Source organism: Clytia hemisphaerica, unplaced genomic scaffold (genome assembly GCF_902728285.1).
Source record: "Clytia hemisphaerica strain Z4C2 unplaced genomic scaffold, Clytia hemisphaerica genome assembly, whole genome shotgun sequence".
Classification (NCBI taxonomy): Eukaryota; Metazoa; Cnidaria; class Hydrozoa; order Leptothecata; family Clytiidae; genus Clytia; species Clytia hemisphaerica.
In genome coordinates this window covers 1,187,820-1,214,398 of record NW_027103962.1, presented here as the reverse complement: position 1 = coordinate 1,214,398, position 26,579 = coordinate 1,187,820, and the positions used below count along the sequence as shown (strand labels likewise).

Below are 26,579 nucleotides of genomic sequence, written 5' to 3'. Positions count from 1 at the left end.
GGAAATTTCAAGGTTGGAAAGGTACAAGCTTTAGAATAACTAGGCCATAATTTCCCGGAGGTACAACCCTTCCCAAGGCTGCCAAGTGACGAGGGGTGATGCTATGGTTCAAAAAACGAATCCTAAATTATCTGTTACATTTAATTTGTAACTGAAAAAGGAAGAAAAGAAAATTACCTTGAAAACTCAATCAACTTCATTCTCATCTACAGATTGCAAAGAACGTTGAACAGTTCACATGTAATAATTATCAAAAAGTATTGGCGTGCCAATCGAAAAGGTTGTATTGCAAAAAATGTACGTGACAAGCTAAAGTGATCAAGGGTCAGGAAATCATGAACCGATTCCAAATATCCTATTATTCAGCTTAATGGCTTCTTATCCGATGAATAAGCTCTTTGAAAAATAATACATTATTGAAAAATAAGGAAAAATCAAAATAATAGCATTCTAATGGAAGCAACTCACTCATCCGGGACACAGGATAAACAAACATTTGATAATTATAAGTAAAATATGTCAACGGTCCAATGGGCTAATTTACGTTTTTAAATGGCGACTGTCACACTCGAATTGAATTAAGGAAACCTGTAACTACACTACTTTATTCGGACTAATTTTCACGAGATTTAATTTCGTGTTTTCGCGAATTTTTGCCTTTACGCGAAAATAAATCTCGCGAAAACGAGTGATGTTACTCAGCGCAATTTTTGACTTTTTCGCGAAATCAAATCCACGCGAAATTTTTCGCCAAGTAAAATCCCCAAAAAGTTATTTTTTGCTCACGAAAATAAATCTCGCGAAGTTAATCCGATTGGGGTCCTATTTTCATCCCGCCACCTTCTTGGATCTTGCTGTTCAAGACGAGACAGTTACCAGCCGGACATTTTGGTCATTTGCTTAACATCGCCGGAACAATCGATCAAAAGAAATAATTAGACCTAGGGTCCAAATCAACATCTACTTTGATGACTCGAAAGAACGCTAGCTCAAGCAAAAGATATTGACAGTAAAAGAAAACAAAAAATATCAAAATTCTAACCTTTTACAACAATAAGAGCGGCGGTAGATTACATCTTTCGGCCAAGCGATAAAATTAATGAATAATTTCGAAAATAAAATACGTATCAAATATTATTGAATGAATGAGGAAAAAAGAGTCTGGGGCGAGCTACGGGAAGCACATGCAGAAGGGTGTTAGTCATGTTCGAAAATGATTTATTTCAGATATTGAAAACTGGATTTTAAGTAGACTAATATTTAATCACACAGTAAAAATCTCCTGTAGGTGCCGACCAAAAATTTCAAAAACCCTTTCCTTAAAAAATCACGAAAACAACTTTAAATAATATTGACGGATTACATATTTGTGTCATAAACAAGTTATTTTTCAAGCCCTATATATGCTTACCCTAAAATATCAAACCTATCCAAATAGAGCCTTGAGAGTGCCTCAATAAACTGAGATTTGAGATTTAAATGTATTTATTTTTCAATTATTCAAGATTTTCTTTTAAAATATTGGTCTGAACCAAAAAATTTGTTTATATTTGTATGAATTCGCTTTTACTTTTCTTGGCCTTGTAAAAGTTACTCATTCTTCGAGAAATATTGACAAAACTGTATAATCAAAACAATTGAGGAAAATATAACAGAATTTGGAAAAGCTCTTGCCCAAAAAGCTTCTTTGATCACTTTAAAGAATTTTAGGTTTGATTCAGTTGATCAGAGTTGATCAATCAATTACTGAAAGAAATTCTAACTAGAGGGAAGAATTTAACAAAATATACATCCAACTTTGAAGAAGATAAGCAAAAAGTTGAGGTTTCAAGACAATTATATCCCACCCAAACAAATCAGCAGAACTTTCAATTTCTTTTTAAACCCGGTCACTCAATTTTTGGCAACAATGAATTACCATGGATACTTATCATGAAAACACACCTGCAGACAAACATCAACCGACTTAATCCATTTGACACTACCGGCTAAATTGTCGAAAATTATTTACCATTACAATCAACCTGACAAAGAATGCATGCAACACAAGAGAAACATTTTACAAAAACGATATACATACAACCAAGTCAGCTTAGAAGACTTTTGAGATCCAATCAAAAGTCACGTCCACTATGTCATGAAAACATAAGAAATCAATTTTCTTTACTCGCCAGGGCTGTGCTAAATTGCAGGTGATTAACAAGCTGCTTGATTCCTTGACAAAATAATTATCCTCGTTTCCTGCCAGTAATTCTTTAACATTGATCTTATAAGCTCTCATAAGTTCATCTTAAGTTCAATTTGCAGCTACAGACCGCACTCTCGTAGTTGGATTTGGCAAATTAGCAACTAAGTTTCAAAGGATATCGGAGACTTTGAGTTCAAGTCTTGACTGGTAATTGCAACTTTAAGTGTTTTTTTTTCTTTTCGTTATTCTCAACCAATGAAAGTCTTCTTTGAAACTTTGACAGCTTTTTAAATTATTGAAAATTGGTTAAAGCAAGACTAAGTTCTGCAATTATTCAAGATAAAAATAACTGATAGTTGACAGAAACTTCTTAACATAGAAACTTAAATTTAGGGAAACCTCAAAAATATGTTTCGTTAAGTTTCAGATGTGCCCAACTTCTTCCTGTGAGAAATAACTTTGAACCCGAACAAGTCCTTAGTATAAGCTCTCACATACTCAATAGATTACATAAATTCATTCTAAAAGATCTGAGTCAGTAATTTAAGATCTCGCTGTCATCAAGGCAAAAGATCCAATCTCTGCCAATCTCAAAATTAGTGTCTGAGGTAACTAAGAATTTTTCTGTTTTGCTAACTTTAAATTTTGAGATTGACCCCTTTTCATGTAGATGGGACCCCCATCACTATGAAAAAAGGGCCAAGCTCAAGATTTAAGGTTAGCAAAACAGAAAAATTCTTAATTTTTTTAGACACTAATTTTGAGATTGGACCTTTTGCCTTGATGGCACCGAATAGGGAAATAAAATCACAGACCAACCTTCTTTCCAAAACGTCCAAGCCCTGAGTGACAAAACATTGACGAATATTAGCGATAGTCATGATATCGAAACTTAAAAATAAAACTTATGAATGCAAAAAAAAGGAAAAATAATTTTCCTTTCTTAAAAAAACGTCATTATAAATAGTGAATTACGAATAAGAGGAGTCAGTAGGTTGACAAAGACGGACATTATATCATTATTCATTTTAAACGACTTTAGTTTTGGATCGCGTCGGAAAAGCCGGTAGATTATTTGTCAAAGTTGCCAAATCATCTTCCTATAGGCCAGTGCACACCTTTTTTTATAAGAATCATCATCAAATTTTGATTTTCTTTCGTGGTATTTAGGCTTAAATAGCCTTTTATCTTAATTTACTGACTTAAAGGGCTCATATTTTGCATTCTTTCAGCAATTTCTGAAATCTAAGGCTTGGATAACTCTAAATTTGTTCTTAGGTTTTGTCAAAATTAAGCCTCATTGTACTTATGAAATAGTTCTTATATGAAAAGTGTACAGTATCTCAATTACATTGCTTTTCCTGGTTTGTAAAGCTTTGTTGGCTAAGTAAGAAAAGTATTGCATCATGGTAAGAGCTGACATGATCGATGAGCGATTAATGAGCGTTACTCTATATAGCCACGGAAAAACACGTCTGGCGGAGAGTATCAGTTTCCTTATAAGGAAAAGATAAGACGAAGTATGCTCTCCTTTTAAATGTCATACTAAGATGAAATGGTTTTCTAAACTCAAATCGTCCGAATTTAACGAGTTTCAGAAGTGGGTGTATCATGGTCATCAAATTGCTGAAAGAAATGTTTAATAGACTCTGAAGCACTTGCATTTTGTCACGCAATAATACTCTCAAGATTTCTTCCAACCGAGACGTGAGTAAGATCCCGAGCGCGGACGAAAAAAAATACCCAATAGAAACTTTTCATTTTCATGACGTATTTGATGATTAACTTCTAGATGATCTGACCACCTTTTTCTTCGCAGAAAAAACATCAATCCACCTGTTAATAGGTTTTTCACAAGCGTAGTGTAACAGTCAGCATTAGTCAAGCATTGCGAAATTATGATGAAAGGAAAAGCGATGAGAGACAAAAAGGAAATAGGCTTAGGAAACTTTATGAAGCAATTCATACCCTACCTACATCAAAGAATCGTAATCACAAAAATTCGAATTCTTTGAAATAGAAAATTTACATTTCTAGGTAGACATGTTTTCATTTGATTGTTGAGCGAACTTTAGGATTATTAGCCGTAAGAACGGTATTTTGTACACAATGTACAAACATTGTCCAACTATGTAACCTGTAGTACTGGGAACTAGAGGTTAAGCTTATCAACGGTCAAAACCAGCCAAAAGAAAACCATAGATACGAAATGAGACCCATTATCATTTCAAAGAAAATGCTACCCATTTGTAACATACATTACAATTCACACGTGCTTTTACGATCAAAACAAGTTTCAGTTGCCAGAAATTACTGACCACTAGTTGGATACAGTGACCGGATATGATGACAATTGAAAGTACGTTTCCATGACAATAATGTCCTTTTGAGTATTTGATTATGAAATAGTCTGGATGAATTTCTTTTGAAGTAAAGGACACGGTGGCATTAAAATGATGACTTGTTTGAAGTTTTTTCTTTAGCTTTTAAAGTTAAGTGGGCAGGTGGGCAGGCTATCATAGGATGAGTCAGCCAGCACCTTGGTTTTGTAATAAAACTTCAATCAGGTTGCTTGGTTCTTGGAATAGATCTTATCGGTGTTTTCTGAGTTTTCTAAAAAAGCGATGTATCGGGGGATTGTCTCGGGGGTATTACAATTCCCTCGAGGAATTCCTAAAAGATTTCTATTTCTATCCGATAAGGTCTATTGTTCTAGTGTCAGAGAGCGCTTGAAGTATGCCAGGGTAAAAACACATCAGCAAAATCTAAAGAAACTATTCTAAAAAAGCGGAAGAAAATACACCTTTTCGATCGTATAGTCGCGCGGTAAAGCACGTGCCACTTTCTTATCTAATTTACCACCCTAAACTCGATCAAATCCTTTTTTTACACTTCTTTCTATTTTTAGGTGCGAAAAAAAGACTGGGCGGTTGGTAAAACGGACAAAAAATGCCCGCGCGCTAATTGGCGGCCACGATCGGAAAGGTGTATTCTTGAACTAAATAATCTTCCTGTTTCTAGTGTCCGGAAACATTTTATCTTACCTTTAATTTAGTTGTAAGAATTCCCATATCCAAAATGTCAAATATTGAAAAAAAATCGCTCTCCAAATTGAAATTCCTAATCTCGATATCGTCATGAGTCGGCAGTATTAACTTCAGACAAGATAGCAATATATATAACATCACAACAAAATTAGCAAATCAAGCATTTAGCATCTAAGTATCGGTTTTCTGTGCACTAATTGTTGAACAATAAAACTTGCGCCTTGCTCTAATGCAATGAGCACTTCATTTGATAATTTTGTAAAAAAAAAAAGATAATTACATTTTTATAATTGTTTTTTTTTTGAGCTTTCGACGATGACGGTATACTTTTAGCAGTTTTGCTACCTAACTTGCAACTTTTTTAAAAGAACAATCTTGTAAGAACAATATGAGGCTCAATACCAAAAAAGGAAAAATTTCAGAACAATGCTGAGCCTGGAATGGCTGAGTTTTAAGGGTCGAATTTTAGTAAAAAAAAAAGAGTTTTACCCTTGAAATAAGAGCGGGATAAGAACAATGAAATGCATAAAGTGCCATCAAGATAAGAACAGTCTAGCCTCATCAAAAATTAATTGGTTCTTATAAAAAAGATCTTCATACTCCAGTCTTGTTGAAAGTTGCAGTAGCCAAGCACATGACACTAAAAAGTTAATTGCCATTATCCGTAAATTAAGACAGTGTCTTGTCAATGTTGTGAAATACACGCGGTGAAAGGTTAGAGGTCACAATAAAAAGGGAATCGGTGGAAAATTTTAAAATGAGAGGAAAAGTAACAATCCTAACAGGGCCCACGCCATGAAATCGAAAGTGGGGGGCCGATGAATTTAGAGTCTAAGGAGGCGCAACCTCCTTTAAAAAAAGCTGTTGGTCGTTTATCATAGGAATATCAAGAGCGTGGATTTTTGCTTTTTTTAACTGAATTTGTCATTGTTTCAGTTCTCTCAGCTGCAAACGACGGATGTTTTTAAAAAATCGTTAATAATGATGGATCACCAAACAGCTTTTAGAAAATCAGTCAACTGTTCGTCTGATCCATCAAAGCTCTTAAAATAAATTTTTTATAATAAAAGAAAACTATAAGAAAATAAAATTTCAGAGCCTGAAAAGGTTTAAGAACAATTTAAGAATCTGAATAAAAAAGGTTAAAAAACCTTTAAAATGAAGGATATTTCAAGAACATAGAATGTTTGAAAAACTTAGCTAAGAACATCCGAATGATATCTTGAGTTTTACCGTTCTAATAAAAATTGAAAACAGAATATAATGTAAAGCAAGGCGATGGCTTTAACTTATCTAATTATAGAAAAGAGCTCCTAATAGCTTTGACCTAATTACAAAGTCATAGTAAACAAATTGATGCATTTTAAATTTCATATCCATTTTGAAATTTCCGTTTTGAATGATAAATGATTCTGATAAAAATCTTGGACAAAACTAAATTGAATTTTTAACCTTGCAGGATAAAAAAAGAGGAGATTAGAGCAAAAGCCACGGAGATCATTTTTCTTTTAAAGAAGTGTTGATTTCAAACTTCACGACTTTAAGTCTCAAAACAGATTTCTGTAAAACCCGAAGGGCTTTAAGCTCTTCCAAGCAAAAAAAAGTGAATATCGCAAAAAATATTACCGCTATTGTTTTCAAAAACCTGTGAAGCTTCTTATTGGTCAAGCGCTGAAATTTTATTGTAATGTCACGTGACCTAGGTAGGATTTCCTACCTAACCTCGGCACACTTTACAGCCAAAGAAAGACATCTAGCCCTTCGGGCTTAATAAATATATGTTCAAAACCCGATGGGTATGACAAATTTAGCCTTAGTTCTTCTCTAAATTCACGTCAAAATCACTTCCGATCATTAGGGTGACCTGGGTCGAGTGAAGCATTCTTCATGCGATCACAAACATCCAGAGGCATGGCGCATTTCGGATGACAGATTGAAAATAGTATTCTCTTTTCTTTTTGTGTTTTGAATTTTTCAGCGTCAAATCTCCAACTGTATGAAAACCCCACGCGGAGAAATTAAGTCCATACAAATCCAACATAAGAGATTTGGCTTCATTCCATTTGGTGAAGCAACAAGCTGATAAGGACGAGATGACATAGCCTATTACTGTAAAACCCACAAAAATTTGAATATGGGAGGTGAAGGATGTAAAATCTTTTGGAAATTTACCCCCTGGACATTGTGACTTTTGACCCCCCGGACAGCAGGTCTAACCCCCTGGACAAGAATTAGTTGAGCCCATGGACAATCAAAATTACCCTCAAACAGAGCAAAATTACCCTCAAACAGAGCAAGTTTACAAGGCAAATTTTGTAGATTTTTCATTTTTCACTACCCCCCAGACACTATATCCTCCACCCACATGTACGGGCATTTTCTGGAAAACCCACAAAGTTTGCCTCCTTGTATTTGCCACCACTGATAATTTTTGTTCTGAGCTCAAATGCAGCTTAATAGAATCTATAAAAGGTCAAAATAGTTAACCAGAAAAAATACCACTAAAAATAAATACATTTTCACATTATTGCAAAAAACTTTGGTTTTAATGAAACTATGACCCTACCGCCCTGCAGTAGATTCACCACGGTACATTTGAGAATTCTCAATGAAAGTTGAAAAGAAAATTTGGTGCCAAATTGTGGGTTTCTTGCCAAATTCAGTGTAATGGTTATAAATTTGTTGAAATCAACCACAAACGTTTTGAATAAATTTAAAAAATGTTTCAAAAATAGGATTGTGAAATATTGCATATACAAAGTCCTATTCCAAGACGATATAGCATTTTTACACCAATTGATAAATTGGGAATTAACCAATATTAAATTGAGGTCTATTTATTTTAATTAAGGGTTTACGTGGGATGTTTAACCCAATCCAACTGCCCCTTTAAAAGTACATTTGAACCTTTTTAGACCACAAAATTTACATAATTTTTGCAACCATTTTGAAAACTGATATACAAGAAAAAAGAATTCGGTCTAATAGGGTAGGAATGAAATCATTCTATGAAATAAGCCATGAATTCGGCTTTATGCTCATCGAAAGTTTCGGGGTGACCTGATAAACGGAAACCATGCAGATAAATTTGGCCAAAAGTGCCAGGGTCAAGGTCAAAAGTTGAAGCAAGAATAATTTCAATAATAAAATCAATGGAAACAAAATCATATCCACTCCACAAAATTCATGGATGGAAATTGACATTCTAATGAGAAGTCATTCGCTATTTACAAAGTAACTAACGGTCCAATCTCGTCCCTTTCTGGCTTTATATACGTTACTGATGGACACCAGAGAATACCCTAGCATGGGCTGATGCACTGGACTATGCGATCTAGCGCTGAATGGAGAGTGCCTTTATTCCCTACTCTCGGATATCTAATAGCCGGGGGGGGGGCGCTAATTAATTTTTCAAAAATTTTCCAACCAGGAAATTCTTATTCCAAGGGGAGGGCTTATTGATTTTTGGGAAAGTTTTTTTTTGAAAGTTCCCTCTTTTGCCCTAATTCTTCTTGTATGAGCCTCATTTTCGAAAATTTTCCACCCAGGACATTTTTATTCCAATCCGATCAATTCCAATCAATTCCGCTTATTAAGTTTTGAGATTTTTTCCAATCCTCCCGCTTATTCCAAACCCCCGGTTATTAGGTACCCGAGAGTATATTCGCCGCCAAGCTCGAAATTTCCGGTAAAACATTAAGCGTTAAAAACACTTCTTCATCTAATTCATCTTTCATTTATCATAGAAAAACTAACACAACAACATTGTTTTTAATAGATCTGTACTGGATTAAAACTACCCGGAGACCCTCTTTTAACCCTTTATGCATCTTTGGGATGGGGGATCCTAAACAAAAATTTCAGCTTTTGAAAAATTATATATCCAATTAATTTAAATGCAAGTACTGTATGGTATTCACAAAATATGAACTGGCATAATTAGTGAAGATTTAGCCCCCCTAAAGATATTTGCCCTACTAAAAGATTATCCAGTATATGGGTGAAGCTAAAGTGTTACAGAAAACCACTTTACTTTTTAGTATCCCAAATTTCCCGGGGGGGAGGGTCTTAGGTACTAGGGTTAGCGGATGAGGGTATGTGCGGACGGGACCTCCGAAAACCGACCCTTATAGAGACCAAATTTTTAATAAAAAAGTGCCACTTATTTTAGAATTTTTTTTTCAATTTTTGAAAAATGTCTTAACCTTAAAGACTTTTTTACAATTTTTCTCATGAAATGAAAATTTTTTTCTGAAAATCGTGAATTTTTCGACCCTTGAGGGACTACTATAAAATGTTCTGATTTATCTAACCCTTAGACAGGCTTTGGAGAGTTATCGTCCGGACATACCCAGCACCCATTTTTGCCTAAGTAAACCCCCGCCCCCTGTAGATTCGTGGTGCACAAATTTGGGCATAAATTTGGTAGTAGAGGAAAAATCTCGTTCAAAAAACGTCCAAAATAGTCAAACTGTGGAGACGCAACTATTTCTACCAGTGGTGGTTCATTCTATATACACATTTTCGAGCGTAACCGTCAATTTCCGCGCGGGGATTTTGTTGTCCGTTTTACCACCCTAAAACCGCCCCAGTCTTTTTTCGCACCTAAAGACAATAGAAAGGGTAAAAAAAGTCGATCGAGTTTAGGGTGGTAAATTAAATAATAAAGTGGCACGCGCCTGACCGCGCGACTACGGTCGAAAAGGTGTATTCTAGAGCCAAAGAAAGAATCAAATGACTTGCTACTCCAAATAAACATATTAAAAAATTAGAGGACGCTATATTTATACCGAGGCATTACTACCAGGACAGACAATCGCATGAATAAAAGAGAAAGAAACTGTTGTTCTCAACGGATAAACTAGGGGAATTCATTTTTCTCTTTTACGTCAAAAGGAATAACAATTTGGCTTCGAAAAACAGGGGCTTATGCATTTAAATCTATCAATAACCCTTAGTTAAAAGGGAAATTCTTGAATAATCATTTTGTTTTTCAAACTCTTGAAGCTTGTTTTTTTTTAGTAAAGGTGCTAAGATAAAAACAAGTTTTTGAAAAAACAAATAAATAACCCTTCTGTTTTAGCTCAAAAAATTCTTCAAAGTTGTCTGTGCAAAAAAAAGAGGTAATATTAAGCTTGAAGAAGCTTTCCTGTTTTTGTTTTATTATATTCTGTTCGCCCATATTGACACGCGCAACCAGGTCTTCAAATTCAGATTCCAATTTTCGTGCCAGGTCTGGGGTTACTTAGCATTGTAGCTCATTTTCTGAAAAATTTGTTTTGACCACCCTTGATATTATACCATATCTATGCTTATGGGTGGGTCAAGGGCTATCTCTGTTCATGTTTAGATTATCTGAAAAACTTTACTTTTGAGAGGTAGTGAAGAAGAAATTGATGCTTGAGTCATTCCAACCGGGTCACTTATAAATAACTGTGTAAGTAGTCGACAAAATCTAGCCGCAAGATCTAGCCGTTTTTAGGCTTTCGAAGTATAGCTGGGTCAATTCTTTGCGAGTATTCCATTGAATTTACGAAAGCGGGAAGGTCAACCAACTTTTCTTTACATCTCTTAACGGAATTTAATTTGTTTTACTCATCAGTCTAAAGCAGCTTTAATGATTTGTTCAACTAGGTCAGATTGTCAGCCCAAACGCTATGAGCTAGTGAGTTTGTATTTCTGCGAGGGAAACGGTTAGCTTCTGATTTGTTTAGATTCTGATCAACTGAGTACGATGATAAACAAGCAATTTTACCGTCGTTGACTTTGCGGGTCAGAACTGCGGGTTTTTCCAAATTGTTTCAGTGTGACTCCACTGTCCTCAAAAGTGCAAATAGCTCAACTCGCTATTCACTGAGAAAGGGTGACAATACAAACCGGAAAAATACCGAAAGGAAAAAAACAAGGCAGCGTAAAAAGAAAAACATGATGAAAAGTAACATTAAGCCCACGCAAGATTTTGACTTGAAATCTCAGAAGGACTACAACCATTTATAGTAAAAGTAAGGAAAAAACATAGGGTATGAAAGTTTTTCTCGCAATATAATCATAACAAGAGAGAGAAAACAGTCTACAAACTTTATGGATGCAAGGTCAAATGAAAAAGAAGATTCCTTAACCCTTTAAGACTTTGCGTCCCCGATGAGTGTCCCCAGGGCAAAAATACAAAAAAAGTCGATATCGTCCAATTCAAATGAAATTACGTCAAATGAAAAAGAAGATTCCTTAAGGCTTGGGGACACGAGACGTTTTTTTCGCGTTGGTGCAATCCCACCAACCCAAAATCAGCGTGTCTTTGATATTTCCTTCACTTTGGGAAAAAACTATGGGACACACACTTCTTTTCGTGTATTGGTGGGATAGAATGTTGCATTGCACTAACGCGAAAAAAACATCTCGTGTCCCCAAGTCTTTAATGGTGACAGTTTTTGTAGCTTTAGTTCTAGGTAAGTGACCTAATAGTCGCGTTGTCCACAGGGGTTTTACTTTGCTTTCGATAGACTGGCGAATAAAGAATCAAAACCGGCGAATTCTAAATTATAGGCCAGTGAATTCTTGGCAAGCTCAGTGTATTTATTAGCGTGAAAATGTGCTTGAGTTGTTGAAAATTGAAGAAAAATGTAACCTTGAGCATGTTACAGTAATATAGATGTTATATTTTTCACTCTCTTATTCGATTTCAAGTGGAATATGATATTATAGAATAGGGTTTTTCAGGGAAGCCACTGAAACCAATAAACCAGGGGAAAATATCGAACCATAGAGCTGGGGACAAAAAAAAGTACAGTCAGAATTAATTGCTTTGGATGGGAATAAGTACAGATATTGAACTTGCTGAATAAATGTAATTTCTTCGGAAAGAATCTTTGAAATTATTTTCTTTGATCAAATTTGATCGAAAACAGTATCTTGTTGAATAATATGATATTGAATTAAAGAGCGTGAACTACTTTAGGCGTACAAACTTTCGCGAACACAAACTTCCGCGATTTTCACGAATTTTGGCCCTTTTCGCGAAAGTAAATGTCTTTAAAAATTCTAGGAAGAGCCATTCGCGAAAGTTTATGCTCGCGAAAAAATTCTTGATAAAATAGAAAATCTGTAAAACTTCAAATTTTGAATAAAATGTAATTTTTATGGCACTTTTTAGCCTGCTAAAAGACTAGTAAGTCAAAGGGCAAATGTTTCAAGCCAATCCAAGAAGAATTTGCCCCTCTAAGCCTTTTTTTCATGTGAAAATTCTCAATTTTACGTCTTGATTCGCGAAAGTTTGTACGCCTAAAGTATATGGATATAAGATCATTGTCCCAGGATTACATATAGTAGTTTGTCATAAACTACACTACAGCGTGTCCCAAAAAAGCGGAAAATTTTTTATATAAAGTAAAATCCTCATAATTTATGCCAAGTTTCATGACTATATACTTAAGATTTTAATCTCAAAAACTTATTCAATCATACACTCCTGTGTCACAGACCCGGTGGACCCCCCACCCCGGTGGAAAAATGGGCTAAAAATCGTCCCCGTGGAAAAAATATCCTACAATTTCAACCCCACTGTGAAATTACTCTATGATTTTATCCCCTTTGAAAACTGAATGTAAAAAATTCCACTCCAAAACCATCCCCACTGGAATTTTCGAGCTGGAAACAATAGATTTTCTATCCCCATTAGCATTTTGATAGAAATTTTCATCCACACTGAAGGAAAAGGTTCTACCGGGGCTGTAATCATCTTGGGAATTAAATATCTATTAATTGAACTGAGTTTATTTCAAGCCCAGTTAAGATTTTTTTATGGGAATCACTGGTCGCTCTTAGTCGCCCTTATCAGGCACCTGAGAGAGGTGTGTTACAAAAAATAGATGCTTGAGACAAGAGAGACAAGAGTTTGTTATTCTTTCTAGAGAACAAATTTAACCGCAGCCTGAAGCCACAAGAAATTTGTCGATAACCAAAAATTGTTATGAAAAGAATCAACATGCAACACATAAGGGGTTTATACTTCTCAAAAAGCAACAAAAAAGCTAAACGAAAACTTTTCAATTGAAACCTAACTCATTACTCCTGCTCGAAAATTGACTTCAAGAGGTATGGAATATATATCAAAATGTTATTTTCTATAAGAAGACATAGAAACAAAGCATATTAATTAAATTTGATCAAATTTAAGAACAAAATAAGATCAAAGCTTAAAGATGTTCACAATCTAACGTGTCGGTTAATGATTAAATGAACAAGGTCACAATACGTTGTATTTAGGGTTCTCATTTTGTTTATCCAGCAATCTTGGAGACTACAATGATCAATGAAGAAATTGAATAGTAGTAGACTTCCTATTGGTCCTATTACATTACTTCATACTTTGATCAATAATCCGAACTAATTAGCAGCACAAACGTTAATAATTTTCTTCAATTCGAACATCATTGTTATTCGAACTTCGAACAAATCAAAACAAATCAACTGTGTATCCACGACAGACATTCTAATGCAATCATCCATGGTAGTCATGTTTAAAGATCTTGGTATCAGCATTGTTTTTTGGTAACTCAGCAGAAAAAATAGTTTTTGTCCAGTCATAAAAATGGGCTAAGTATTTTCGATTGCGTGAATGGCAAAAGGGTAGCTCGTTACGCAAATCCTTATGTTATTTACAAATTACAAATTCCGTTTTTTTTCTTCGATGCATCGATATCCGAGTTTTGAGTGGCTTACTCATTGACTCCTTACTTGATGAAATTCAAAAATAAAACTATTTTCTATAATGAAAATATTTCTCCATGAAATAAGACACGTTACTTTGACGTACAACTTACGTTCAAGACGTCCCATACGTGGACGTATGAATGGAAGAGGCTATCGAAAACTAATAAGAAATTAATCTAATACCTGCAAAAACACGATACCACCTTTTTAAACAAGTTTGACCCTGGAAACGGAACTCCAAGGGACAATGCCCCTGGAATCAGCTGAATTGAAATAGATTCTGCTTCTATTTGCTTTCGTCAGCAATTAACCCATATTGCTACAGACAAAAATGATGATTTGCGAAAAGTTCAAAAGATTAGTTTTTTTTACTTCAAGACAGAATGTGATAGCCTCGTTTGTTTCAAAGAAAGACCTGCACTAGACAAAAACAGCTTAATTTGCGTTTAATGGGGCGCCAATACAAAAATTTACGACTTTCCACAAGTTCCATCAAGTCTCCATCTGTATGTTCTAATTAAGTTTTTCCCATTTATCAAATACAGAAAATGTCATAAATATCCGTTCTGATAATTAGATATTGGTTTTTGGACCGTCCATTAAAGAATTCATAAATCGAAAGCGAACGTGATGTGACGTGGCTTGGCGTGACCCCAGTCCTTGGTCCTGAAAATTATTTTAGTTGAAAAATAATTCTTCCCAGCGAAAATTACAATGGGGTCTTGTTCCCATTGAGAAAAGAGACTAAAAATTTGGAGCTGATTCGCTGACCCACAGGACAACAAAATATTTTACAGGATGGAATGTATTTCTATCAATCTGATCAAAAAGCTTTTTAGATCACAGAGAAAGAGTCAAGAAAAAAGTTGCAGAAATACTTTTCGGTCGCTTAAAATATGTTGTATCGGAAATGTAATACGCAAACTTTTAGATGCAGCGCCGAGATTCCAAAAAACCTTTCGCATGCCCTGAAACTCGACGAAAACTCGTGGTTATATGTCTCTGTACTTCAAAAAGACTAATTATAATATATCGACAAATAAATGCCCTTAAGGAAGAAAAATATCCTGGCATTATTCTGGGATTTAAGGACGATTCCTCCGGAAAAACCTTTCAATGAACGCATCCCGCCCTGAATGTCAAAAGTAAGTATTTCTTGGCATGTTTTTTTTTAATTTGATCCAAAATATTTTGAAGTGATTTTACAAGCATTTTACGTCTTTAAATTCATCAAATTTCGACAAAATACTTAGTAAATTAAAAAAAATGGAGTTTTCTTAAACTAGCAGCTTGAGTATCACAATCTTTTATAAATTTCGGTCTTCATATTAAGGAAATAGCTTACCTTCTTTCAACTGCAGCCATTTTTGTAAAAAGACACCCTGGTGTCGCGATGCCCACTTCGACAGCTGCTCTATATTAATTTTCGAATAAAAAAATTATACATTTTTTCCACAATACTAAATTGTTGCAACTTATTATAAAATTGCTTGACCAATTACACGATTCTTATGCTTAATAGTAAACTGTCTCCAGATGTTTGTAGCTAAGGACATTCAATACACCTCTCAATAGCTCGGCATCCTTTGCTAAAGAGACGAGTTTCAAGTCTTGGTTATTCCATAATGATCTAATAGAATGTTCATTTAATTACCTGGTCATTTGTGAGAAGCATCATAAAAATAAAATAATAGTTAATGGAACTTGAAGTCATTAATAGGTCGTTTATTTCACTTTTTTTGATTACATTTTGATTAATTTTTAAGCATTAATAGCTATTGGATACCTTGGTAAATTTTACTCGAGAGGAAAAATATTTCCTGTCTATTTTCTTTGTAATTTAATTTTCGAACTCTCCTGACAATAGAGGATTTGGATGTCTATGGCTCCACGTAATTGGTGAAGTAATTCCTTTCCAAGTTAGCCAACAAGTTTGAAAAAAAACTGGTGTGGTAAATAAGTGGTGGGCACGGATATCCGCAGCGCTTCTGAGGTTGCACGAAAAACACAGTAATTACCACTCGTGTGTTTATTAAGATTTATTGTCTCAACCATTTGTCATTAAAAAAACAGAGACGGTCGATGGCACTGCTCTTGATGAAAGGAAGGAAGATTTTTTTCAATTATCCCCTTTTAAATTTCAACCATAAATATCTTATATAAAACACTAGACTCTGTATTTTCCACGCATCGACAGGTGAAGCAAAATAATGCACCATCTTTGCTGAAAGTAGGTCACAATTTGGTATCGGCAATTTTTCAGCCAAGCAGAAAAACCTGAATGGAGCAAAGCGACGAGGTGAAACATAGGCTTGATCGATCAAATCGCCGGCACCAAACTTGTGTCTACTTATCGAAGACGGCAGATTATTTTGATTCAAATAGGCACGGAGTAGCTCTATCCATAGTTCGTATAAAAAGCCGCGGTCTGGAAGCCTTTTGTTTCTTTCCATCTTAAACCAATCCCGAGAGGAATATTTGGTAACGTGATCAAAAACTGAGCAAATCGATTTTTATTTGTTGATATTAACAAAGGAAAAAGCTAACAAAAAGTTAAAACAATAAGCTTCCAGACCAGGGTTTTTTAAACGGACTATGCTCTATCTAGCATTTTATATAAGATATCTGTGATTTCAACACCTCATACATTCGCTCCCCCTATACTTATTTAACATTTAACGGAAAATGGTAGAAATTAATGATGCTATAATTTTACTCGATTGTGGACTCTTAAAGGACCCAATTTATCAGAAACTGAACAAAAATACTCACAAAATGGTTGAATTAAAAACATTCTAAGAACATTTTAGGCTTAAAACTCAAAAAGTCAGAAGACTTGAAAAATTTATAATGTTTTTTTCACGTAGATTCAAAAAAGCTTTAAAAAGCAAAAATTTGTATAAAAAATGGTGGTTCTTTGATGGCTCTACTGGATAGGGCCAGTAGCGTAGACAAGAGGGGCGCAAAATTTGTGTAGGAGAGCAGATTTTTATGACACCATTATCTCCCAATCATAATGTAAAAAGATGATAACTGTGTCATAAAAATCTGCTCTCCTACATAGAGTTTAAGCCCCTCTTGTCTACGCTACTGCCTATCGGTATTTTCATTCACCCCTCTACTATAAGTATACTTGTAGCTGGCAGCGAGCGTGTTAACAGAGTGCCGCTTTCACGCTCTTCGAGCCCTCTTCGTGTTTAGTACATTAAGAATTTACAACGAAAATTTTCTCCGATGTTCTACTCAGAAAAAGAATGTCTAAATTTACGCCGTTTCTAACAAAAAGACTGGACTTACACTAACTTTGTCTTAACCAAAACATTGGAGTATAAGACTCTAATCACTTGGATGTTGACTCACTTAAGTTAATTTAAAGCACGTTCAAAGTATCTTTAAAAGCAATAAAATGGCAAATTTATCATAAATTAATGACAATGATAAAAAACGCTAACTCACTTATTAGCGATATTGGACCACAAGTTTCATTTTTATCATTTTGACAAATTAATTGCAATTAAAATTTTGTAGTAAATTGGAGAGGCTTATCGTTTATTTTAATTTTCCTGTTGAATTTTCCTAAATTATCATTGAAGAGAGTTAATAACAATGCCTTTATTGTTTGAATTCTGAAACAAGGGTTTATTGATTAGTTTTTTATGATATATTTAGAAGCACGTTTCCTGATATTTTCGTTAATTAATGGATGCACTTACTCAGCGCAAAAATGTCAAAGTGATTTTTTAATCATAGGTATTAAAATCTAAATATCAAGCTTACAAAGCCCATCTTTTGACTTTTGCCTTTTTCATGTCCAAAATCTATTTCAAATAATATTTTTTCAAAATTCATAAATATGAAAAAAATATTTTTGGTCTCTTTAAATTGGCGATTTCACAGATTTCAGGACCGTGCCATCAGGAACTTGATTCCAAGCTGAAGAAAAAAAGAAACACACAAAGCCAATCTTTTGACTTTTGCCAAACTCAGAAAAAATTTATCTGACTAAATTTTTTTTCTTTAAAATGACGATTTCAGGACCATGCAGTAATTAGAAACTTTACTCCCAGCTGAAAAAAAAAGAAACACACCCATCAAGCGTGTCACATCCGCTCGCACGGAAACCAGAGTTCGACAATAAATTTATCATTTAAAACGCCGAAAGGACGGAGCCATACACGCTTTTTTTTATAAGAACAAACTATATAAGAACATAACGCTCCCATGGCCACCCAAAATATTAAGGACAAGTTAAGAACGTTTTAAGGCTCTTTGAACTTTAAAAGACATAATTTCTCAAAGAAATTGCACAAAATTTCTCACAAAATGGTGGAATTAAGAACATCTATAGAAAATTTTTAGCCTTAAAAACTGAAAATTTTAAGAACATCTGAAAGCTTGAAATTTTTTGATGCTCTTATAAAAAATGTGACGGCCTAGACTGTGTGGACGACTCAAATAATTAGGCAAACAACCATCCGAGGAAATCTAAATTAAAAGGTAATTATATTACCAAGACATCATATAATAAGAAAAGTCTATTTGCTACTTAACTACACACTTTTTTTTCTCAAAGAAACAGTTAATTTGGGCTCAAGCTTGGTTGTTCTATTTTTTTGAAATTTTCAGGCCTAAATGTTCTAAGCTTAGTTTCTTTACATAAAAATTTGAGTTTATGTGTCCAAATCTGTCAAAATCAGTATTGTTCTTAATTTGTTCTCAGTTTTTGACCAATTTCACCAATTTCATCTCATGTTCTTATAAAACGTTTTCTTATAAAAAATTCGTGTTATTAGTTACTATAACCATAAAAAGTCAGACCAGCAAAATTAACATATAAGTGACTTCCCACGAGTGAATTTAAACATCAAAAGAGCCGCTAAGAACTGACATGAGAATAAATAGACAAGCTCAATTAAAATGATTTTAATGTGGTTTTTAAAATACCTACATAAAGTAACTTGATGATGATGTTGGACTTCAGTTGCCGCTGACCAGACTGTGATGTCGTCACAGATCCATAAAGCTTAATACTAATAATTGTTCATTAATTATGCAGCTTATTTTTAAGGATGTTCAAATTGCATAAAAACGTGTGACCGAAGCAAAATATTGGGCCCAATAAAAAACGTTCTACTTTATTTGGAAAACGAATTTTAGAAAATATGACCTTTAAATTTACAAGTAGACCAATAGAAACAAAAGATTACATCAATTTGAAAAAAATTGTCACTCCTTGAATCATACTTTTTCCTAAAAACATTTCTCTATTTCTCCAATTGTTTACCGTAACTTACTTGCAAAACAAAATATACCTTCCTTTAAGACTCCCAGTAGCTTACGAAGCAGTCCCGTCCCCAGGACCGCCCCTCGTAAGAATTACCAAAATTTGTTAATTACGCAAAAATAGCCCAAACTAAGCCTTAATTTCCTGCCCTACCATCAGCACACAGCCTCTTTGAGCACCCATTAAGATTGATTTTAATGAGATGATAATGACAAAGAATAACGCCTGTGAAAGATCCATTGATTTTCATCTTCCAGATATGTCATTACCATTTAATTTAAACGGCCTTTGGCGACCCCCTATCTATGTTTTTATTGTTGCATTGGCCATAGCTTTTTGTTTTAACAGTAAGAGAACAATAAAAAAACAAAGGGAAAATATATAAAAGTTGTATTGGCCAATCAGAAGTGTCTAATCGTCAGAAAACCTAATTGACGTCATAGAAGGAACAGAGAAACCAAAAAAATACTGGAGAAACGCAATATCGGAATTTTTGAAACCCAACAAGACTTTTTCGAACGGAAAAAAAAGCTGAAATTTGAGCCTAAGAGAGTGTATAATAATGGAGCTCTCTAATATTTTGCAGACCTCAGAGAGGGTACTTATATGAGTTTAGACATATTACTTGTCAATTTTTTAAGTCAGACAATACTCTTATACGAAGAAGTACCCACAACTTGATCAAACTTAAGCACGTGGGCGTTCTTAGAATGTTGAGTGAACGCTAAAGGACATTTTAGGCCCTTACTTTGCGTACTTAAAACAAATACAACAAGAGAGAGAGAGTCCGTTTGATTTCAGATTGTGAGAAAATTAAATTTAATAATGTATTTTTTGGCACGCTTTGACGTTCAAATGCCATATTCAGTAAAAGGGCTTGTGAGTTTTTGGTTTTGAACTCTAAGTTGAAATTTAAGGAATGTGTTTCAATTGTTTAGGGGAATATTGAATACCAGCTTGAATTTATGGGAGATTTTTAGTGAGGACTTGAAGTACGGTTGGAATGAAATTTTTCCTGTACTTTAATTTGTCACGAAATATTTTGAAAGTCGGCTTAACCCTTGGTGTTTCATGCTCCCTGACATTAGGTAATAGACCCAAGCAATAGCAATATAAAAATTAGGATGAAAGATTAGATGATTTCAAACGGGGCAAAAAAATTAAACATGGAGCTGGACCTTTTTTAGCCGATGCACTCAACTGTTCTCTAGCCGTCTAGTTCAGTGGTTTTGGTCAAAGACAAATTGTAAGAAAACTTATTTCAATAGTTAAATTTGAGAACTGTCCTCACCACACCACAAGTTTTGCCATTTTTCAACTTATTGTCGGTGGGTACAAAAATCGGAGCATAGTTTTCCACCAAGGATGATATTTTTGCCAACTTTTTTATTGGGAAGGGGTCCCAGTGGATCTGTGAGAGGTGGGTGTGAGTGATTTTTCCTTCAATAACCACAGTTTGCGTGACAAGCAATTCATGATTTCGAGTTTGATAAAAAAAATATGGTTTTTCAACGCCTCTCCCAAAACAAAACTAGCTTGAAAAAAAGGTTTTAAAAATGGTGGCTTTTTGTTGATTTAGGATTTGGCTTATCCCGTGGGGGGGGGCAGATTATCATGTGAGATTCAATAACCGCAAAAAATGTTTGTTTTCCTGCCAGCGATGTGATTTTCTATCATTTTTTTGCAATAGCAAAAAGACCACAGTGTTTTTTTGTCCGATAATTTATGAATATTCCCAGGGTCCAAACGTGGGGCTAGAGTGAAGAGACAAATTGTCACATGGTTAAATCCTGATGAAATCTTGGGTTAAGGTTTATTTCGATTTTTTCAAAGGTTGCAGGACATGCAGGCATCATTTAGGACCCATTTCGAGCTGATTTGAAAAGTATTCTTTAAAATATTGATTAAAATTTTCATATGCTTTTTTACTATTGAGTCTGATTCCCCCTGGCTCCCGGCCGGGTCAAGCTTATGAAAAATAAGACAATATTAAGGCTTCACATTTTCTTGCTTGAGAAAGGTTGAATATTCCTCTCTAGTCCCTTTGGGAATTTTAACCTCAATGGTAAAACAGGGCTCACGCAATGAAATTGAAAGTGGGGAGGGGCAATAAATATAGAGTCTAAGGAGGCGCAACAAAAATTTTTACATTGCAAAAAAGGTGGCGTGGACCCTGTAAAAACAATTTTAGGATATAAAAACATGAAAGAAAAACACTATTGAGACGACATAGTAGCTAATGTTACATAATGTTTTGATGATGTGGATGCTTTTAAGGTTCAATGATACTTTTCCTGCTGGAGAATTACCTCTCGTTTGAGAGACACGGCTAGTCAGGAGATAAGAATTGATTTGGCACATTTCCTTTCGGCCATTCAAAAACCATTTCTCCAAATTAGCACTAAATTGCTGGCATTGTTTTAGACCCTATTAAAATTCAATCAAGTTCTCTGGCACTAAAATACCAAATACCTACCTCTAAAGTTAAGGAGTAGGCCGGAGGCTGAGAAGAGCACTTAAAATCGTAGTGGAGTGAATATATCAAGAGCTATAATGATTTTTTCTATCATTGAAACATTCATTGTACATCATAAGTATTGTACATTATTATTTGGAATAAATTCCATACAAAATTTATCAGGTATTGGACTTGAGCCAAAAACAATTCATCCTCTTTGAAGTGAAATCTCTTAATTCCTTTTCATTGCAAAGCGAAAAGCTATATTCTAATTGGTCCATTAGATAAGTGAAATAACCCAAAAAATTTTGAAGCCTACGGATATTCTTAACTTTTTTTAGTTTTTAGCCTAAAAATGTTTTTAAGATGTTCTTATTTTCACAGTTTTCGGATTATTATTGCCGTTTCCTAGGAAATTGGGTGTTTTAAGAGTACGCAAAGCTTTAAAATGTTCTTAAATCGTTCTTAATGTTTTTGCCATCAAAGCATTTTACTTATATAGTTTGTTCTCATAAAAACATACGTGACTTATTTCAGACACACATTTTCTCAACTTTAACTTTTAAGAAAAATACCAGGCTAATTCTACCTGACTACATACGTAGAATGATACCTATTGTTGTCAAATCGATGAATTACAAAAATTACAGTATAATTAAATACAAGTCTCAATTCCGGCATTATATTTACATAAAATTTGAAATAATTATCGAAAATTAAATGGATCGAGGCGCCCCAATCTCAAAACACGATTTTTTGGTAGAATTATCTTAAGAATACTGAATGTGACTCAATTTTTGTCAAAACTTTTAAGAATAATAAGGGAAAAATTCAAGGCTGCAATATTTTTCAAAACAAGTCGCCGTAGGCCGCAAAGGTCAGTATCCAGCTTGTCTATACACAGACCTAGTAACTAGGGCTAATTTCAAAATTCATTGCCGTAGAGGAATTGAATGTACTACGAAGCGATAAACGTGACATACACTGGTACAGAGTAGTATCCTCCAGGTTATTTTTCTTACATGCCCCAATTTCCATTTTAAGTTCATCCGCTCTTTAAATGTGGACTATTTTGGCTTTACACGTCATGTTTTGATTTATTCGCCTTATAAAATTATTCAAAGCACTGTAATTTTGAAGAAAAATTATTGTAGACATTTTTTGAAATAAGGTGGAAAAGTGAACTTTTATTCTTTGATGCTAAAAAGTAAGACTTTGAAGCCTCGAAATTTTTCGTCATTAATTCTCAGTACCTTTAGACTTTGGAACAAGTTCGTTATGACACTGTTTGTAGTAAAAGTAATTATCTTAAAAATCAGATATGGATATAGAGGGGCGCTTTTCAAAATTTTTTTTTTGCAAGATGGCGTCAGCACTTTTTGGCTTTTGCGGTAATTCGTGAAAATGAGGGGGTGAACAATTAGGTAACACCCATACAGGGAAACTTCATCATGGTACCCTTCGTATTAAACCATTGGTTTGCTCATTTTCCACAGGTCAAAGCTTTCCAAAAATTTTGGTAATTTTTATGTTTTTGAGACATGCCACGAGAACTGACCTGAGCGGATTTTGGGCTCTCTTAACCACCAAAATTAGTTTGATATTGTATAATTCACTTTTTTACAACCTCTTATAAATGTACTTTCATAAAAAACTAATCTCGAGAATTTCAATTATCGCAAAGTGTCGTAAAATTCAAAATTATTCAGAATTTTATAAAAATTCCCTTCAAAAAATGAAGTTTTTGGGACCTAGAGATTACACAATTGAATTTAAACCTGTACCTTTCTTCTTCATGGTTAGACCCCAAAGAGATCGCAAGGTCCTCAAAGTTCTATTTTAAAGCTCATCTATGGCAGTGGTCAGTAAAATCTGAAAATCGACTTTCTCATTGCATACCAAAATGTCACAAATTAGAAAAATTAGAAAAACATTAATACCAAGCGTCAAAAAATGAAGTCAATAAAAGTTCTGACCCTTCAAAGCCGTTTTTTGACAAAAAACAGGATTGCATTGTGGGCATGAAATCCTGAAAAATACAAATATCGTTTTTGGAATGGATTTCTAGCAAGTATTTTTTGATCAATTGAATCACGGTTCAGCACCTGAATTGCAATTGCACAGTTTCAGCAATTTGTGAGCAAGGGGTCAATGTTTGCAGGTTTTAAGGTGTAATAGTGTAGGTTTTAAGGTGTATTTTGATTTTAACGTACATTTTTGAAAATATCTAGGTACCAGTCATCTTATTGTAATCTATGTAACTTTGCAGTGAATCACTGCTCAAAATTTGACACCAAAAGGACTATTTTATAAAAAAGTTATTTAAGAAAAAACATTTTGTAGGTTTTAGGGGGAAAATGGCTAAAAAGGCATTTTCCTCATGAAAAAATGAAAATTGGTTTCTACAAAACATCACTGCTAGGGAAGAAAACATAGACAGCGTACTTTCAACAAAAACAGTTTCAGCATCAAATTCCACCTAAATTTTCAGATAGAGGGTACCCCTAATTTTTGTAGGTTTTTTAAGGAGTATCCATTGGGAAATCGAATTGCATCTTCCATAATGTTGGGTATAAAAATAAAATAAAAAATCTCTGTTCTAAAGTCTGCCCCAAAAAATTGGCATTCCGCACATTTTGATACATTGCTCTTGAAGGAGAAAAGATATTAAGGAAAAACCATATCTCGTTGGAAAGATAATTTTGAGCAGATTATTTTAAAGCTTTACAATATTTTAAAATTTCGTAAATAAATGAAGATTTATATCTATATTATCTATATCAAAAATTTTCATTTTACATTTTTCTGCAACTTTGAACTTGTATTCAGCCATTTTTAGCCTACTTTAAAGGGCTGTTTTTTTTCATTTTTCATATTCATTCTCGAAAATTTTGATGCCTTTAAACAAACCTTCAAACGAACAAGGTATCCTCATACTGCCATTTTTTTGGAACAGACTATAATGCTTGTGCAGTTTCTAGTAATTTTTTCAAACACAAGTGATGCCTAAAAGTATACTGTTCACAAGTTACTTTAATGGGATAAATTTTCGCGGGAATTGAATTACGCGGTAGAGCTCATCCACAAAATTTTAAGATTTCGCGGGGACTTAATTTCACGGATGGCATTATCAGGAGACAATTATTTTCGTGATTTTGTGTTTTTGTATTGCCATACTGGTTGTTGAGATACGCATTATTAGCGCTTGTTTGATGTCAGTTTTCATTTTAAAAGTTATTATCTGACATTTGTTCAAAAACATTTCGTGGATAAGATATCTTCCATATTGGGACTTGATTTTGCGAAATCTGCGAAATCCGCGAAATTAATCCCCGCGAAAATTTATCCCATTAAAGTATTAGAATTGCGTTTCAAACTTACCATTTTCTTTCAAAAATGATTTTTCAAAGAGCGAACCACAAACATTGAAACATTTCAAAAACAAAAATTTCTTTTTGATAATGATGATATAAGGCTGTCTCAAGGAAGCGTTAAAATCGTGCAATGTTCTTGAGCACCATCATTAATTTATTACATTTCCCAGTAATTCAGGGAAAAAAAGAAAAAAAGAAGTGCATCTGTGAAAAGGATATTTATATCTCAGGAAATGGTGTTAAGTAAGCATTTTATTTTAGGAAAGCATAAAATCTTTCGAAAGTGTACAATTGGAAAATTGATATTGGACCCATATGCGTAGCGAGATACCCCGCAAAATTTATGGATTAGAGCGGTTTTTACGACACTGTAATTATTGTCTTTGTTTTATCAAAAGATAATGAATATGTCATAAACGTCTGCACTCCCTCATAAATTTTTCAAGGTATCTCACTACGCCTATGTCGGACCCCCCCTCCCATTTCATTTTATTTCATTTTTCTTCATCATCATTTTTATTTTCATTTTCTAAAATTTGAGGAATAATTTTTCTTAAAAACTACAGTACTCTGATAAACGGTAAATAATTTGTTAGAAATGAAGCATTGATTAAAGAATGACAAGCAAAACAAACTTAACCTTTTGTGCGCACTATTTTTTTTGAAAAAGTTGAAATTTTTCTAATTTTTTTTTGTAACTCAAAACTTTAAAGTATCATAAAATCTTGTAGCCTTTGATTTAGAAGATGATTTTGGTACTATTGGAAAGCTATTTTCATACTCTTTCTAAAAACATTCGGTTTATGCCCCTTTAAATCAAGTGGTCAGGAGCTATGGCCTCAAGTCTGAGACTCGGTATTTCAGCTTGTTTTGGATGCATATAGGGTTAAAGCGAATAAACTTTACTAACAAATTTTTTTATAAGAACCAGTAAAATTTTTGATGAGGCTCGGCTGTTCTTTTTTTGGCACTTTGAGACCAAATCATTTTTATCCTTTTCTTATTCATAGGGTAGTATTTTAAGATTTTTACTACTTTGACCCCTAAAATTGCTTGAATTTGAGTAATCCCAGGCTCAGCATTGTTTCCGAACTTTGAGGGCCTTACGATTTCTTTGGGGTTTAAAAACCATTTCAAAAAATCATTTTTATATACCTACCATAAGTATAGGTACCTAAAAAGTATAGGTTTTATGACCTTAAATTCAATTGTGTAATCTTAGGGCCCGACAAAACTTAATTTTCTGAAGGAATTGAATAACTTTACGAATTTCACGACACTTTGCGATAGTTGAAATTCTCGAGATAAGGTATTTTATGAAAGTACATTTAAAAGAGGTTGTAAAAAAGTTAATTATACAATATTAAATTAGGTTTGGTGGCTAAGAGAGTCCAAAGTGAAACTTTGTAGGTTTTATAGGGTATGTGGTTTCACGGGGTATCCACTGGTACCGTATTGGTTCGTCTGCACAAAATATTCGGTTTGTTCAACGCTTTAAACTATAAAGAGCTAAAAGCTG

General features: G+C 34.1%; 1 protein-coding gene across 7 annotated transcripts in view; it reads right to left on the bottom strand.

The window, feature by feature from the left end:
- The window catches only part of LOC136810236 (uncharacterized), an 80,654-nt gene that overhangs the window by 12,916 nt on the left and 41,159 nt on the right, over positions 1-26,579 (bottom strand). Inside the window, exon 1 of one of the 7 annotated variants that reach the window (XM_067066812.1) lies at positions 5,233-5,311. The exons of the other annotated variants lie outside the window; for them this stretch is intronic. The gene's annotated coding sequence lies outside the window, so the exon portion shown is untranslated. Of the gene's footprint in view, positions 1-5,232; positions 5,312-26,579 lie in introns of those variants that run through there. 7 annotated transcript variants of the gene reach the window in all.